This window comes from Benincasa hispida, chromosome 4, assembly GCF_027475165.1.
Source record: "Benincasa hispida cultivar pf3 chromosome 4, pf3_genome.v1.1, whole genome shotgun sequence".
NCBI lineage: Eukaryota > Viridiplantae > Streptophyta > Magnoliopsida > Cucurbitales > Cucurbitaceae > Benincasa > Benincasa hispida.
The window spans coordinates 16,715,417-16,730,193 of record NC_143481.1 but is presented as its reverse complement, the minus strand read 5'-3'; the positions used below and the strand labels follow the sequence as shown (position 1 = coordinate 16,730,193).

General features: G+C 34.6%; 1 non-coding gene across 1 annotated transcript; it reads left to right on the top strand.

Annotated features, from left to right (window-relative positions):
* The first annotated feature begins 7,459 nt into the window (after positions 1–7,459).
* Positions 7,460–7,602, top strand: LOC120076934 (small nucleolar RNA snoR137). Its single transcript, XR_005481681.1, has one exon. It is a non-coding gene; the product is annotated as a small nucleolar RNA snoR137 (small nucleolar RNA).
* Positions 7,603–14,777: the final 7,175 nt, after the last annotated feature.

Below are 14,777 nucleotides of genomic sequence, written 5' to 3'. Positions count from 1 at the left end.
GTGCATGAGCATGTTTAATTAAATCATGCAATTCTATAATATAACCTTATATTATTTAAATATGATACATGATTTTATGTTTATCCTATGGTGGGATTTTAATCTATATGGCATACAATATGCTATATAAATATTAAATCATACATCACATGCATAAAATAATAAATAGCAACAATGGACCGAAATTGGTATCCTAAACAATTAATTAAATCAATATAACTATTATATTAATTTAATTAATTAAAAAAAACAAATTAATTAGAAAAAACTTAACTGCTCCAAAAACTGCAACAAAAAGGCTCAAACCCACGATCTCAACCATCAATGATGCACACGGATGAACTTCGGAGCTTAACGATGCTCCAAGGTAATGTCGTTATGTTGGCTTTTACTTGCAGCAACGAAACATTACGCTGCCAGGAGCGTAGTTACGTTGGGCTAAAAGTTTTCGCAATGTAACGTTGCCTTCTTGGTAGTGTAACTATGTTGAAGGTTCTGTGTTCCAGCGTAAAGGCAACATAACTACGCTGCCTGTTACGCTCTAATACAGAAGCGAAATTCTGCTTCAATCTTCAACCTGTTCTTGCTCCAATGGCCACCAAACTCTTCAGCAACTCAAATACAACGAGCAACACGAACTTATAGACTCAATAGCATAATTTAAACGCCCAAATTACTAGGAAATTACAACTTTAAACACTTTAAAGTGGTAAATCTATGGCAATTATTGAAACATCCATGTGCAACAACCATATATTCACAACACAGTATACAAAATCCCACCAAAACTCTGTAATTAAGTCTGAAAACGAAATTCAAAGACAACCTAGCTTTGATACCAATTGAAGGGCCACATCGGAAGTGAACGATCGCATGTGTCTTTGAAACCCATTTTACATAACTTAAAAAACAGAGCAAACAGAAACTACTGGATAAACGTTCACCCTTAGCATGCTTGTACAAATATAAAGAGGACAAAGGAAGAAATTACACTAACCTTTGAAGATCTAATCTTCTCGCTTCCTCTCTCCAGTGAAATCACGATAAACACTTGTCCTTGTTGATCTCAAATACCACGAACACAACCACACAAACACCTTGGTTTCTTGAACACCACCACAAGGAGTCTTTCGTGTTATTCTCAAGGAGAGAACCAAAGGAGAGGAGTGGGCTTCCTTGTTAATTTTGGTGAGAGAATTTTGTGTTCTTTTTTAGAGAATTTTTTAGATAATTCAATTGAGCAACATGAGAGGAAGAAGATGATCTTGAAGATGCAACCCCTGTGTTTGAAAAAAAAAACACGTTCATTTCAAATAACCAGCTATGTTGGTTATTAATATGTGAGAGAGAGGAGTTATTAATTTTGAATTCAAAATTCAAAATTAAATTATATTAAACCAATTTAATATAATTAAATCCAAACTATATGTTATATCCCATATAACCTATAACCTATAGTTTATTATATCGCATATAGTATAACCCATAGTTTATTTTCTCTCAAATAACCTATAATATTAATATGAATCTATTCATATAGTTTAATATTTGAATCATATTCAAATAATCTCTCACATCCAACAATGTAGTTTTAATATAAATCATATTCATATTAATTTTAACTATAGTTTTTATATGAATCAAATACATATAATCAATATTTGAATCATATTCAAATATTTAATTCTCTCAATAAAACTTTATATTATAATGTATCACATACATTATACTTTATAATAATGTACCAACATATATTATATTAATTGTATCTCATTAATCCTTATTGAGCTAACAAGGAGATCTTGTGGACCTACAAATTGAAGCTCAAATGGTACAAGATTAATTGATTAAAATTTCTAATCAAATTAATCAACATTCATTAACTGTCGGTCACTCCACTAAAGACCAACAACTGCACTTTTTGCACTGCAGATATATTTTTGTGTCATTGGATATAACCAATCAATAGTGCATTAACCCTTCACAAATTTCTTGTAAGTACAGCAAAGTCAAAATTATCATTTTACCCCTGTAGTTACATCTAACTCCTTAAGCATCACCGATCTCTCTAATGAACAATTAATTGTAGTCTTACTACAACTAGACTCCTCCTTGACTAGTGAGAGAGTGAGGGCTCTCATTATTCAAGATTTGAAATCAACCCTTAAGGAAGTAGTTCATCTACTTACTCGAACAAAGGAAATGATTGAATTCCATCCTACGCAATTGAGTTCCCAGTTTCTCACTCAGATGATTTCCCAAAATAGTAAGCATATCAAGTCGATGAATCTGGCCACTCTCATACATGCAAATCAAATGACCGTCTTCAGGAGTTCACAACTCACTCAGGATTAAGGTTAAGTCACCTATGGCCATCCTAGTGAAATGTCAGTCTCTTCTAGTAACAGTGTCAGAAAGAGAGATTAATCATTTTGTGGTTTGGTATTATACAAACTCTTTGTATAGGATACCCCGCTCACATATCTCTACATGAATGATCAAGATCAGATCATTTGTTGAAGAAAATCGGACACGAGGATTTCCATGAGCAGCGGAAGGATCATTCCAAATTTCAATCATATATGAACATACACAATTACAGTCACAAACAGAAACAATACGATTATATACAAAACAGAAATTACAGTATGCTTCTCTAAAGATCATGGGAAGAATTCACATGCCTTTGAAGACTCATCTTTAAGACCCTTGATCACGAACGCTTGATCACAACAACATAGCAACACACGAACGCTCGTACACTACGACCGCTACACAACATGATCACAGCAAACTCGAACACCACGAACGACCTCCACAGCACCTCGACTGTGTCGAGTTGAGTATGACACCACCAAAAAGGTTACCTCGGTATTCTTCGTGTGAGAAGCCAGTGTGTGGGCTCTGTATGGACTTGGTTAGAGAATGAGACCGGAGGAGGATAATCGTGTAAACAATTGAGCAAGTGGGAGAAGATAAAGCCTATCGTATAGGTCGATGCCCAATCGTTTAACAAAAGCTATGTGATCGTCTAGCTAAGCTATGCGATCGTTTAGCTCATCGGTTAGCTGAGCGTCTATCGTGTAGGAACACTTCACGATTGTCTAGTCTCTTCAAGCTGTCGTTTAGTAAATCTGATTTACTTGATAGTCTTTTTCTGTGAGAACTTTCTGAGATTGGAAATCTCAAATTAACATCCTTCCTAAATTTAGGAAAATATTTTTTCTTTTATCTCACGGTTACCATGAAAACCACCAATAACCTCCCACTCAATTGGTTATTAGAGAAAAAGAGATAATTATCCAATAATTAATATTATTATAAATATAAATAATAACTAACTTATCATACTATATTTATAACCTTCCACTCGATGTATCTCATACACCATACCAGTCATATCATATATAATCGAATTACCTTTTGTCAATTTGAACATTTCAAATCAACACCAAGAATTGATTCTCAACTTGAATCCATTGAGCTACCAAGGGGACCTTATGGACCTGTAGCTTGAAGCTCCAACGGTACGTGAATAATTAACTAAACTCTTTAGTCACGAGATCCGCCATCCGTTAACTACTAGACATTTCACTAAAGACCGACAGCTGAACTCTCCTTACCACAGATATATTATGTGTCCATCTTAACTAATTAACAGTGTGGCAACCCTTCACAGATCGCTCATAAGTACAGGTCGGCCAATAATCGTTATGTCCCTGTAGTTACATCTAAGGCAAGAGTTCCCAAAACACTCCGGATTGAGGTCATGTCACCTATGGTCATTTAGGTGAGATGTAAGTCTTCAGTATCAACAGTGTTATATACAGAGACTAGTCATCTCGTGATCCGGTCTTATACAAACTCTTTGTATAGGACACCCCTGCTCGCATGTCTCCACATGAATGGTCAGGATCTATCATCTATGAAGCATAGACACAGATACGGCTATACAATACAGATACAATCGGATACGGCGATTCGCCAATTTCTAAAAAACTAAGATATGGATATGTCTAAGGATGTGTAATTTTTTATATATATTTTTAATATATATATTTATAAAAAACGAGGATACGGATACGCTCAAGATATATTTTTTTCTTTAAGAAAACCTAGGATATAGATAAATTTTACATACAAGTTAATAACAATAGCACAAAATAGAATACAAACACTGAAATACAATACAAAAAAAGCAGCATTTAAGATGTTGAAGTACAATAGTTAATAAAATGCAACAGAAAAGTGACTCATATTGCAAAAAAGAAAGAAGAAGGATATTAGAGAGAGAAGTATGAAGATAAACAAATAACTTATTGTTGAAGATATTCAAATGGTTTATATTTTAGTGGACTTTGTGGGGACTCAAATGTGAAGATGGAGATTAGATAATTCTAGTCTAGGGTTTAGTCCATTATTTATTTATTTTTCTTTCAGTTTCAAACTCGAGTAATGAACTCTTTAAATAGGTTGTCTAATTTTAGATTGGGAAAGATTATATGAGTTACTTGTCTTTTTTCTTAAAAAAAAAATACGCATAGAAATAGATACGTCAAATCACGTGTCGGATATGTATATGAAAAGTATCTGAAAGTATAGTTACGTTAAATCGCGTGTCAGATATGTATCTGGGAAGTATCGATATCTGATACGTGTTTGATATTGATTCTTTACCTCACATGAAGTATCTGTGCTTTATAGTCTATCATCTATAGTAATTTACAACACTTGCAAATCCCTATAAAACGGACCGTATCCGTAATATCACTAGGATCAGGTATCCCACCTTAATCCTTATACTACAGATCTATTTAGGTTATCACTTAAGGCATGATCCACTTGTATGTCTCATATACATGCTTAAGTTTACATACAATAACTATGGAGATTTGTTTATTAGATATGAGGAAATGCTAGAATGAAATAACACTTATTTTATTCATAAACAATGTGTATAATTACAAACAACGAGACTCTAGGAGAATTAGGACACCAGTCCCAACATTTGCAACACTTTACAACAATTGTAATAATTACAAAGCGGGTCGTATATATAGTGTCACCAGGATAAGATACTCATCCCTATCCATCTACTACAGACCGTTCAGGTTATTACTTAAACATGATCTACCTATATGTCTCCACATACATGTTTAAGTTACATAAAATAACTTAGGATCTTAGTTTATTGGATTGAATTAATGTACATATAAAATAAAAATTATTTTATTAATAACAATTTGTTTACACAAGTTTACAACTACGAGAATATAAGAGATTTCAGACACCAATCCTTACGGGCAACACGTTCGGATAATGACGACACAGTCTCATATGTCCATACCTACGTAAAATATAATAAATATACTAATAATTCAATGAGAATAAACGTCGCTGAAATTAGTTATAACAACTTACCTGGAAGGCTTGTGGGAATCCTTGCAGGGTGCATGTTTGTTATTTCCTATCCCGACTCTCCTTATGCTCGTCAACCTTATCTTGAAGGCCCTTCTTAAACCGAATCATGGTCGCGTCAAAAATAAATTTACCCCAATCCTTGTTAAAAAACACCTCACAGTCATCAATGTAACTTAGGAAATGGTAGTCAATGCTTGTATTCCTCTCCCTTCCCATAAGCCTAAACTCAATAAAACAACGACATATTGATGGCATCCTTGTCATTATCAAACTGTAGGTTCATATACTTGGCATCTAATTCATATGCCTTCACACCCTCGACATCTTTCAGGTGTCTCCTCCTAAGTCTAACATGTGGCTAGTATCTCTATCTACCCGTCTAATTTGGTGTTTTAATCCTGTTACTAGGTCAAACTCTCTCCGACCAAATGATACTTTCGTGTCCAACAAGTTAAAACTAATTGTATCTCTTCTATTCTCATTGACCTCTCTAAGAAATATATAATGAATTAACGGTCCGTTAAAAATTATACTAGCATCTAGTAAAGGATTGAAAACGATTTGCCTAAATAAAGCACAGGGTGCATAGACACATCCTCAGATCCCTACCCGCCTAAGGCAAGTCCAGGTTGTTGCCCTATCCCTAGAACCTAGCCCATCTCTTGCACCCGCCCAAGACTCAACCAGGACAACATCGGGTGCACAAAAACCACATCCCCGGATTAATACCCGATTAGGTTCAAATCGGACCAATTTGTATTTTCCCCAATATTCTCAGCCTGATCAATACCCGGTAACCCTTGTATGAAGCCCGATCGAGAATATGGTGATTTTTAGATACTAAAGATCAAACTTTTATGCAAAAAATCCAACTTTTGGGTCCAAATGAGTCCGAAAATGCCGAAAATGAAATTTAAATGCAAAAAGTATGCTAAAGTCAAAGAAAATTATACAAATATGAATACAAAAGAAGATAGTTCATATACACACATAAACCCTAAAAATGCTCGCTCATACAGTCGAAAAATCTATAAAAGTTAAACATGTGAACATTGGAAACGTTGATTTTAACCAAGAAAAATAAGTATCTCAGAACATCCTCAAATGAAAAAAAACAAAATACACGAAAAAAGGTAAAATCAAACCTGATATTTGAGATGAGAAATTCGACGTGAGGTTGAAAGAGTTGCGAAGGAAATGGAGAAAACGTGAAGAAGAGGAAGAAAGAAGAAGAATGAGAAGAAGAAGAAGAAGAAGAAGAAGGAGAAGGAGAAGGAGAATGAGGGGTTTGAGTCATGTAGAAGAAGAGCGAAGAAGAAGAGAAAATGAAGGGAGCGGGGACTTTTGAAATTTTGAGGGCAAATTTGTAATTTTACCTTCCTTTTAAACTTGAAAGGTCCAAAAATACAGCTTTTTCAAAAAGGGTCCAAAATTTCAAAAATAACCTTAAAAATCGTTGAAAATGTCAATTACCCCATATATTTCCCATACCATAATATATGACCAATGACATATACTCGAATATATTGGGCTGGAATTGGATTTCTGGTTAGAAAGCCCACGACATAAAACAAAGGTTGTTCAGCGCGAAAATGGTGCTGATTGCCTATAAATAAACCACCTAAACCCTAACCCAGAAGCACTCTCGACGGCCGCCTTGGTGACCATTCTTGGAACTTCATTTAAGCAGATTGTTCTGTATGAAACTATCAGAATCTTCGTCTCTTCTTCTTTCTGCAATTTTTCGCGTTGCTTTGATTTTTATCTTTGCTTGCATTGTTCTGTTAAGTTCATTGGTTTTCATATCGCCTTCGATAGGCGTTGCGTTCATCGGTGGGTTTTAGATCCAGATGGACGCGTCAACGGAGGCGTAAACTAACTGCAACTCTTCAAACCCGATCGTCTTCGTTTCAATCGGAGGCAAGGTATGAGTCGTTTTTTGACTCATAGCTTTACTGGTTTGACGTTGTGCCATTTGATTTGTTTTCGAAAACCTAGGGTTTATCCAATTGTCACTCCTAAATTCATTACTAAAATTGTTGCTTCTTACTGGTGAACTCTCTCAGATTTAAATGATGGATGTTCATGTTTCCGAAGCATAAATTGATTTGAAATTTGCCAGTATTAAACAGCTCTGTGTAATTTACTATTGCACTCAGCTACCTGTCTCCTGGTACACTCCTTTTTACACGTTCATCCTTGCCTTCTGATTTCTCTAATGATTTCTCACTTTGAAGATTAGATTCAAACAATGTTTTCACCGAAGCTGAAAGATCGGCAAGTTTTCTTATTGTTTCAGTATATTCAATCGTTTGAATTCAAATGAAAACTTCAATCCCTTTTGACAGTTTTTTCGTCCCGAATTTTTTTTCTAAAACTTTGTGCTAATTCATCTTGTTTGGAAAATTCCATTGTTAACCCTTCATTCTCTGTTGTAAAAACTGTTCGAAGGATGATCTAATTGAAGGAACTTAATTTCTTATGATCTGGATAATACTAGGCCATTAGTCAAAATGGGATTTAACGTAAGCTCTATCAAATATATTGAGAGAATCAAATTCGAAATATTGTTAATGAAGTTTTGTCAAGCTTTTACAGAAATGGATCGATTTTGTTAATGAAATTCTAATGAACATGTTTCAGATTTTCTCACATTCAAATGGGAGATTTAAATGTCAAGTTACATGTCGCACATAACTAATTAACAAAACTTGCTTAACTTGTGGCTCGATAATTCAAGGAGTTTGTAAACAATATAAAACCTAAATCTCCACAAAAAGAAATTTATAAAATGATCTAATCAAATGATACTTAATGCTAGATATACATGAATCATCAATATTGAAAATTTAAAAATACCTTAGAACATACAGGGATAATTTAATTAGATCTTTAGCATAAACTGAAATGAATCATCAATATTGAAAATTTAAAAATACCCTAGAACATACAGGGATAATTTAATTAGATCTTTAGCATAAACTGTCATCATTCTTCATCCTGTTAAAGACTTGTGACTACTATTTCTAGACATTATATTATAATTATACATATTTTTATTCATATTTCCACATTTAAAATCATATACATGAATCATCAATATTGAAAATCTAAAAATACCTTAGAACATACAGGGATAATTTAATTAGATCTTTAGCATAAACTGAAATGCTAGATATACATGAATCATCAATATTCAAAATTTAAAAATACCCTAGAACATATAGGGATAATTTAATTAGATCTTTAGCATAAACTGTCATCATTCTTCATCCTGTTAAAGACTTGTGATTTAAATGTTAAAAGGGTTGATTTTAAATGTGGAAATATGAATCAAAATATTTATAATTATAATATAATGTCTAGAAATAGTAGTCTATCTGTCTTTAATAGATTGTAATATTTTATTATATTTAATAATATTTTCAATAATTTGATATTTAAAATAATTTTACATATTAAAATGTTAATAAAATGTTTTTTTATAAGAAATTTGGAGAATTATTATTTTTAATGAAGATTTAAGTTAGTTGATGTGAATGCTGAAAAAAAATCTCTTTAAAAATAAAGAAGGAATGAGGGCAAATTGTTAGAAGAAAATTTGAAATGTTTTCATAATAACTCTTTTGAAAAATCTGATCAATTCAAAGATTCAAATGAAAATTAGAAATATATATATCAACGAATGATCATAAATTTATTATTATTAAAGTAAAGAAATTATAAGTTAGAACTTGGAGAGATGATATGGATCAATCCAAATTTGTCAAAGGAATTGGAGGCATGCTCTACCATTGAGCAAATATCTGTGGATGGAAAATGAAATTCTCCCCTTGAGCATGTGGAAACGTGGGCCAATGACCTAATATCTGGGTCCATAATATTAAATGCTAATGTCATCACAATATGAGATTATAAGAAACATGTAATGGAAAATTCTTTAAAATATAAACTTTATTTGAACGGAATTTTCAAAACCAAATGGAGTTCAATGGAGTTTTCAAAATGGGTTTTTTTTAGAGCGGTATGAATGTGGTATTAAAAAAGATAAATAATATAATGAAAGGGGTGTGAGAAAGAGCGACAATGAGAAAGGTGGAGATAGAGCGGTAACGAGAGTCATGAGAGCGAGAGTAATTGAGAATGAAAACAAGAGTGATTAATGACAATATTCATCTACTTAATAAAAAATATAAGTTGTGATGTTATGAGAGTTAAATATAAAGCTTAACACTCCATGTTGATGTTCGCTTCCTTCTTTTTTGGGAAGATCTTTGTAGAGTTCAATATGTAAGGCTAAAATCGAACCATGATGGAAACTCGTAACAGACCTATGCTTGGTAATGAGAGATCAGGAGGTGTATGAGATATCAGTATGATTGGGAATGTAGTTCTTCAGAGGTGATTGGGAATGTAGTTCTTCAGAGGTGTATAGACTCGGTTAATGAGAGTTCAGTAGGGTTGAACTCTATCTTTATGTTGTAGAGAGGAATATAAGATAAGGAAGTCAACTAATTCGTGTAGTGAAAATCTTAGGGCGTGATATATTTAAGATCACGAAGTATATGCAGTTGCACACATGTTCTATTGGAATTTTAAATCATGACTATAGACAAGTAACGACTGTGTAGTTAGTAAACTAATCAAAGATAAATTGCGATAAGGCGTGGCATGCGAAGGAAACCATTTATGCTTGACTAAGGGTACTCTAGAAGAGTCATACGTTGTTTTACATGCATACGATGAAGCGTTAAAAATGAAGAATTCAGGTAATGTGCATTTCAAGTACAAGTTTATGGCATTAGGGCCTTGTACTAGAGGTTTTGCAAGTTGTGATAATTGTTGATGGATTGCATTTGAAAGGAAAATACAAAGGGACCATTTTGGTCGGCGTTTCCATGGACGGTAATGACAGAGCTCAAAACTTATGTCGTTAATAAGCTTCAAACTTTATCAAAAGAAAATTTATAAAATCACCGAACTACTCCTATTACTACTAAAATGTAGCAACAGTGGTAAATGCAGGGTCGAACCATATAGAAACGAAGAATTAATTTCTTTTTGGGTTAGATTTGATTGTGGAAAATAGTAAAAATGAGGTTTTGGTTTTTGGTTTTAAAATTGAAAACATGCAAGAAAAGAAAATTGCAAGGAATATATGAAATGATAATGGATTCATCTAGTTCTCGGATCAAGTAGCCATTTAATGTAATTCAAATCATTGTTTTCCGTCAAAGTATCATGTTATTGAATTATGCATGCATAACTACCCAATTGATTCGAATTAACTAATCTCTACAAAGGCCGACAATCAATTAATTCGAAACCAATCAAGCATTCTAATTCGTAATTAAGGCTGGAAAGGTCATGCCCTAACTAACCTACATGCTCCTAAATGCAATTAGTAGCGGCCATAAAAACTAGAAATAATGCATTAAAATTCAGCATAACCATGTTCAAATAATCAATTTATTCTTTAAATTTGGATTAAACGTGCGATGCAAAGATTCAAGGTCAACTTATACACCTAAGCATGCTCATCTAATCAATGCTACAAGGGTAAACTTAAAGTATGGACGATTACAAGGATACGTGTGAGCTTGAATTTAATTAGCTAAGATATGCAATCATAATAAGGGCATCAATCCAACACACAAAAGAAAATCTAAATCAGGTAACATTCAAAGAAAAACATAATTCTAATTCAAAGCACAAGATTGGACAGAAAACTCATCAAATCATAAGAATGCTTGAACCAAGAATTAAACGAAAGAATTACTTCATCGATTCATAGACAAACCAACGAGATACGTCCAATACACGTCCATAACTAACCTAAGGATACTGAAAACATAAAGAAAAAGGAAGAAGTCAAGGCTTCTTCTCGGCCTCCATTGAAAAACAATACAATTTTCAACATATTCTGACCTAAAACTAAAGAGTAATATTTATAGAAAATCAGGGTAGCATCGCAACGCTGAAGCGGCTGAAGGGGAGTGTCAAGGCAGAAGTCCAACACTGGCCCTAACGCTCACTCGCACACACACTTCGCACTCCGTTTGTCGAAGTTCGTAGTGTTGCAATGCTACCTATTTTGTCGCACAACATTGGGTTGGAGCGTTAGACGGCATTGCAACGGTGGCTCTGATGAATCTCCGGAGCGTTGCAACGCTCCCATGCATCACGATCTACTGCCTCCAAGCATTGCACGAGCATCGGACCTAGGCAAATTACGAGCGTTATGATGCTCTAGTAGGGGCATTTTGGTCTTTTTGATTCCTTTGAAGCCGAATGCTCAAATCAACTCCAAATTTCTTCAAATTAACTTCGGTCGACTCCAAATCACCCATTCTACCTACTGGTTGCTTGATACCTACAAAATAGGAAAAATAAACACATAAAATTCAATAACGAGACCAAATTAAGCTAGGAATAATAACTCTTTTTGAGAGCTATCAGGTAAAAACCAAGTATATCTAATAGCATATGCCATAGTGGACAATGAAACTGATCATGCTTGGAAGTGGTATATGTCGAAGTTGAAGTGTGCTATTGGAGAACCCCCTAACTTGGTGTTCGTGTCCGATCGAGCGGTATCTATTGACAAAGCCTTTCATGCAGTTTTTCCTACGACATTTCATGGATTGTGCACATATCATAGAAAATAATATTCTTTCCATTTTAAGGACGGTATGATTGTTGGGATGTTCAAGGATGTAGCCAAGGCATTTCGCATGTCAGAGTTCCAATCACATTGGGACCAACTACATACTTTTCGAAATGGTGTTGTATAGAAATATTTAGAGGATATTGGTCTTGAAAGGTGGGTGCGTGTTTACCAAATAGAACGAAGATATGATAATATGACGTCCAATAGTGCAGAGTGTTTCAATTCATTAACCAAAGAATATCGATAGCTGTCCATAATGTGCTTATTGGAACATGTTTGAGGCCTCATCCAGTCATGGTTTTATGAACGGAGAAATTATTGGACATCTCGAACAATGTCACACTTGAACTACTGTGAAAACTGATTGGCAAGTGAGTGTGACAAGGGTAGATGATATAGAGTTGAGTCGATTGATTGTATATAGGATCCATGTGTGGAGCAATCGATTGGATGGTATTGTGAACCTCCATACGAAGGAATGCACGTGTAAGAAATTTAACTCACTCGGTATCCCATGTTCGCATGCAATTATGGCTGCACGAGAACAAAACATCTCTATTCCAGGCCTATACAGTCCATTTTATAGCATTGACTCCCTCATGGCTGCTTATGCAGAGTATATAAATCCACTTGGTCACATATCTAAATAGAAAAGACCTTCAGGATATGTGAAAAAGCATATTGCACCTTCTAAAAGAGTGGTACAGGTCGGACGACGAAGAGTACAAAGAATACCATCCAGAGGAGAACACCGCAGACAAATAAAATGTGGCAGGTGTGGGAACAATGGGCATAATCGACAAAACTGTAGTGAACTGCTCACGTTCATGTGACCTACTGAATTAAATCCAAATGATTCAAATTTCGGTCGAGTGTGATTTTCATATGCCACTTATAATCCTCAATGTACATAGTCGGATTTATCAATTTCAAATGTATATCTTTTTCTCTTTATACATTCACGAATCTTTCTAGAAATGTCTCGCTCTCTCTAGGTCTCTCTCTCGTTAATCTTGCTATCACTTATACAACTTTACTCAAGTTTTTATATTCACGAATCTCTTGAAATTTCTCGCTCTCTCTGGATCTCACTCTCGCTAATCTCGCTATCACTTACATAATTTTACTCAAGTTTGTTTATTTACGAATCTCTGGAAATGTCTCGCTCTCTCTAGAAATGTCTTGCTAATCTTGCTACATTTAATCAAGTGGTTGTCTATTCATGAACCTTTCTGAAATTTAATCAAGTTTGTCTATTCATGTTACTTAAATGTTTGTCTATTCATGTTAGTTCTACACTGACAATTCATATAACATGTTAGTAAAATTACATCAACGATATACATAATATACATGTATATCAATAATATGGAGTGTTCGTCCACAGCAACATGCAAACTGCATCCTATAGTCACTCATCTTCTCCTGAGTGATTACAGAAGGGGAATTACCTGTCACCAAATGTTCTAAGAACTTTACTACAAATATTCCACAATCTAACGACCTGTGTTGCATGTTTATAGTAGTAGGTCGGGATATTTTTCAACAAGACGTTTCTATGTCCGGCTTCCAAAGTTTGATGTCACAATAGTGAAGAAGCGATGGTAGGGTGTAAGTCAATGGTTCAAGACAAGACTCCAGCTTCTTCTTCAATGTCATGAACGGTAGTGAATCAAATACGAATAACCGGCCTCTGTTTAGATTGAATGCAACCAACATCCAATGTTGATCGTTGTTTGTTGCCGTATACCCGAAGTCCACATCTAACCACTTGACGTCAAATTTACCCATGACATAATCCGGATACGTCTCTTCCCCTCATACTATGGCAACATGCAAAGTTGACTTGTTCTTAATATGTTTGTAGACCCCATCTCGAGCACTAAGGTGACTCTACACAGTGAAATGAACATTAAAAACACATAATAGTCAACCAACATAGTCCTATTCAGAAGTGCAATAAATGGTTACCATATTCCAATTGGCAGGATGGTGAATCTATTTATACATATTTTCAGTTGCCTATAGAATTTATCTTTTACGAACTAAAGCAGGATATTTAGGGTCTGTATCCAGAACAAGATATACGTTAGGAGAGCGGAATTCACTATATGTACTTGGTAAAAAGGACAAGGATCGTAAACTTATGTCACATTCAACCCGTGAACTTAGTTCGGTGATAACTGGCAGAAATGCCAGTTATTATAAGCCTTTTATTTAGAATCATGAGAGCTAATAAGTAGAACATGCGGTGATAATACTTAGAATTTGTAAAAAACCGAGTTTTGCGTCAATTAGCACCTAAATTCTCACTGACCTCAATATTATGCATTACTCCATGCCAAAGTGTCTATTTTTGTAGTTATCGCAAGAATCAAACGCATGCGTTGGAAATAAGCAATCGAAGACAAACGCATGCGCTGAAGCCAGGCGATCGCAAAGACAAACACATGCGTTGAAAGTTGGATCGTATGCGTCCATCGCATGGAAGTTGTGGTGATCGTATGCGTCTATCGCATGGAAGTTCCGTGATCGTATGTATCCATTGCATGGAAGTTGCGGTGATCGTATGCGTCCATCACATGGAAGTTGCGGTGATCAAGCAAATGCGGTGATCAATTGGAAATTGCGGCCACGGAGTGACAACCATAATAGAAGGATGATCGCAAGATGGGTAGAACGCGTT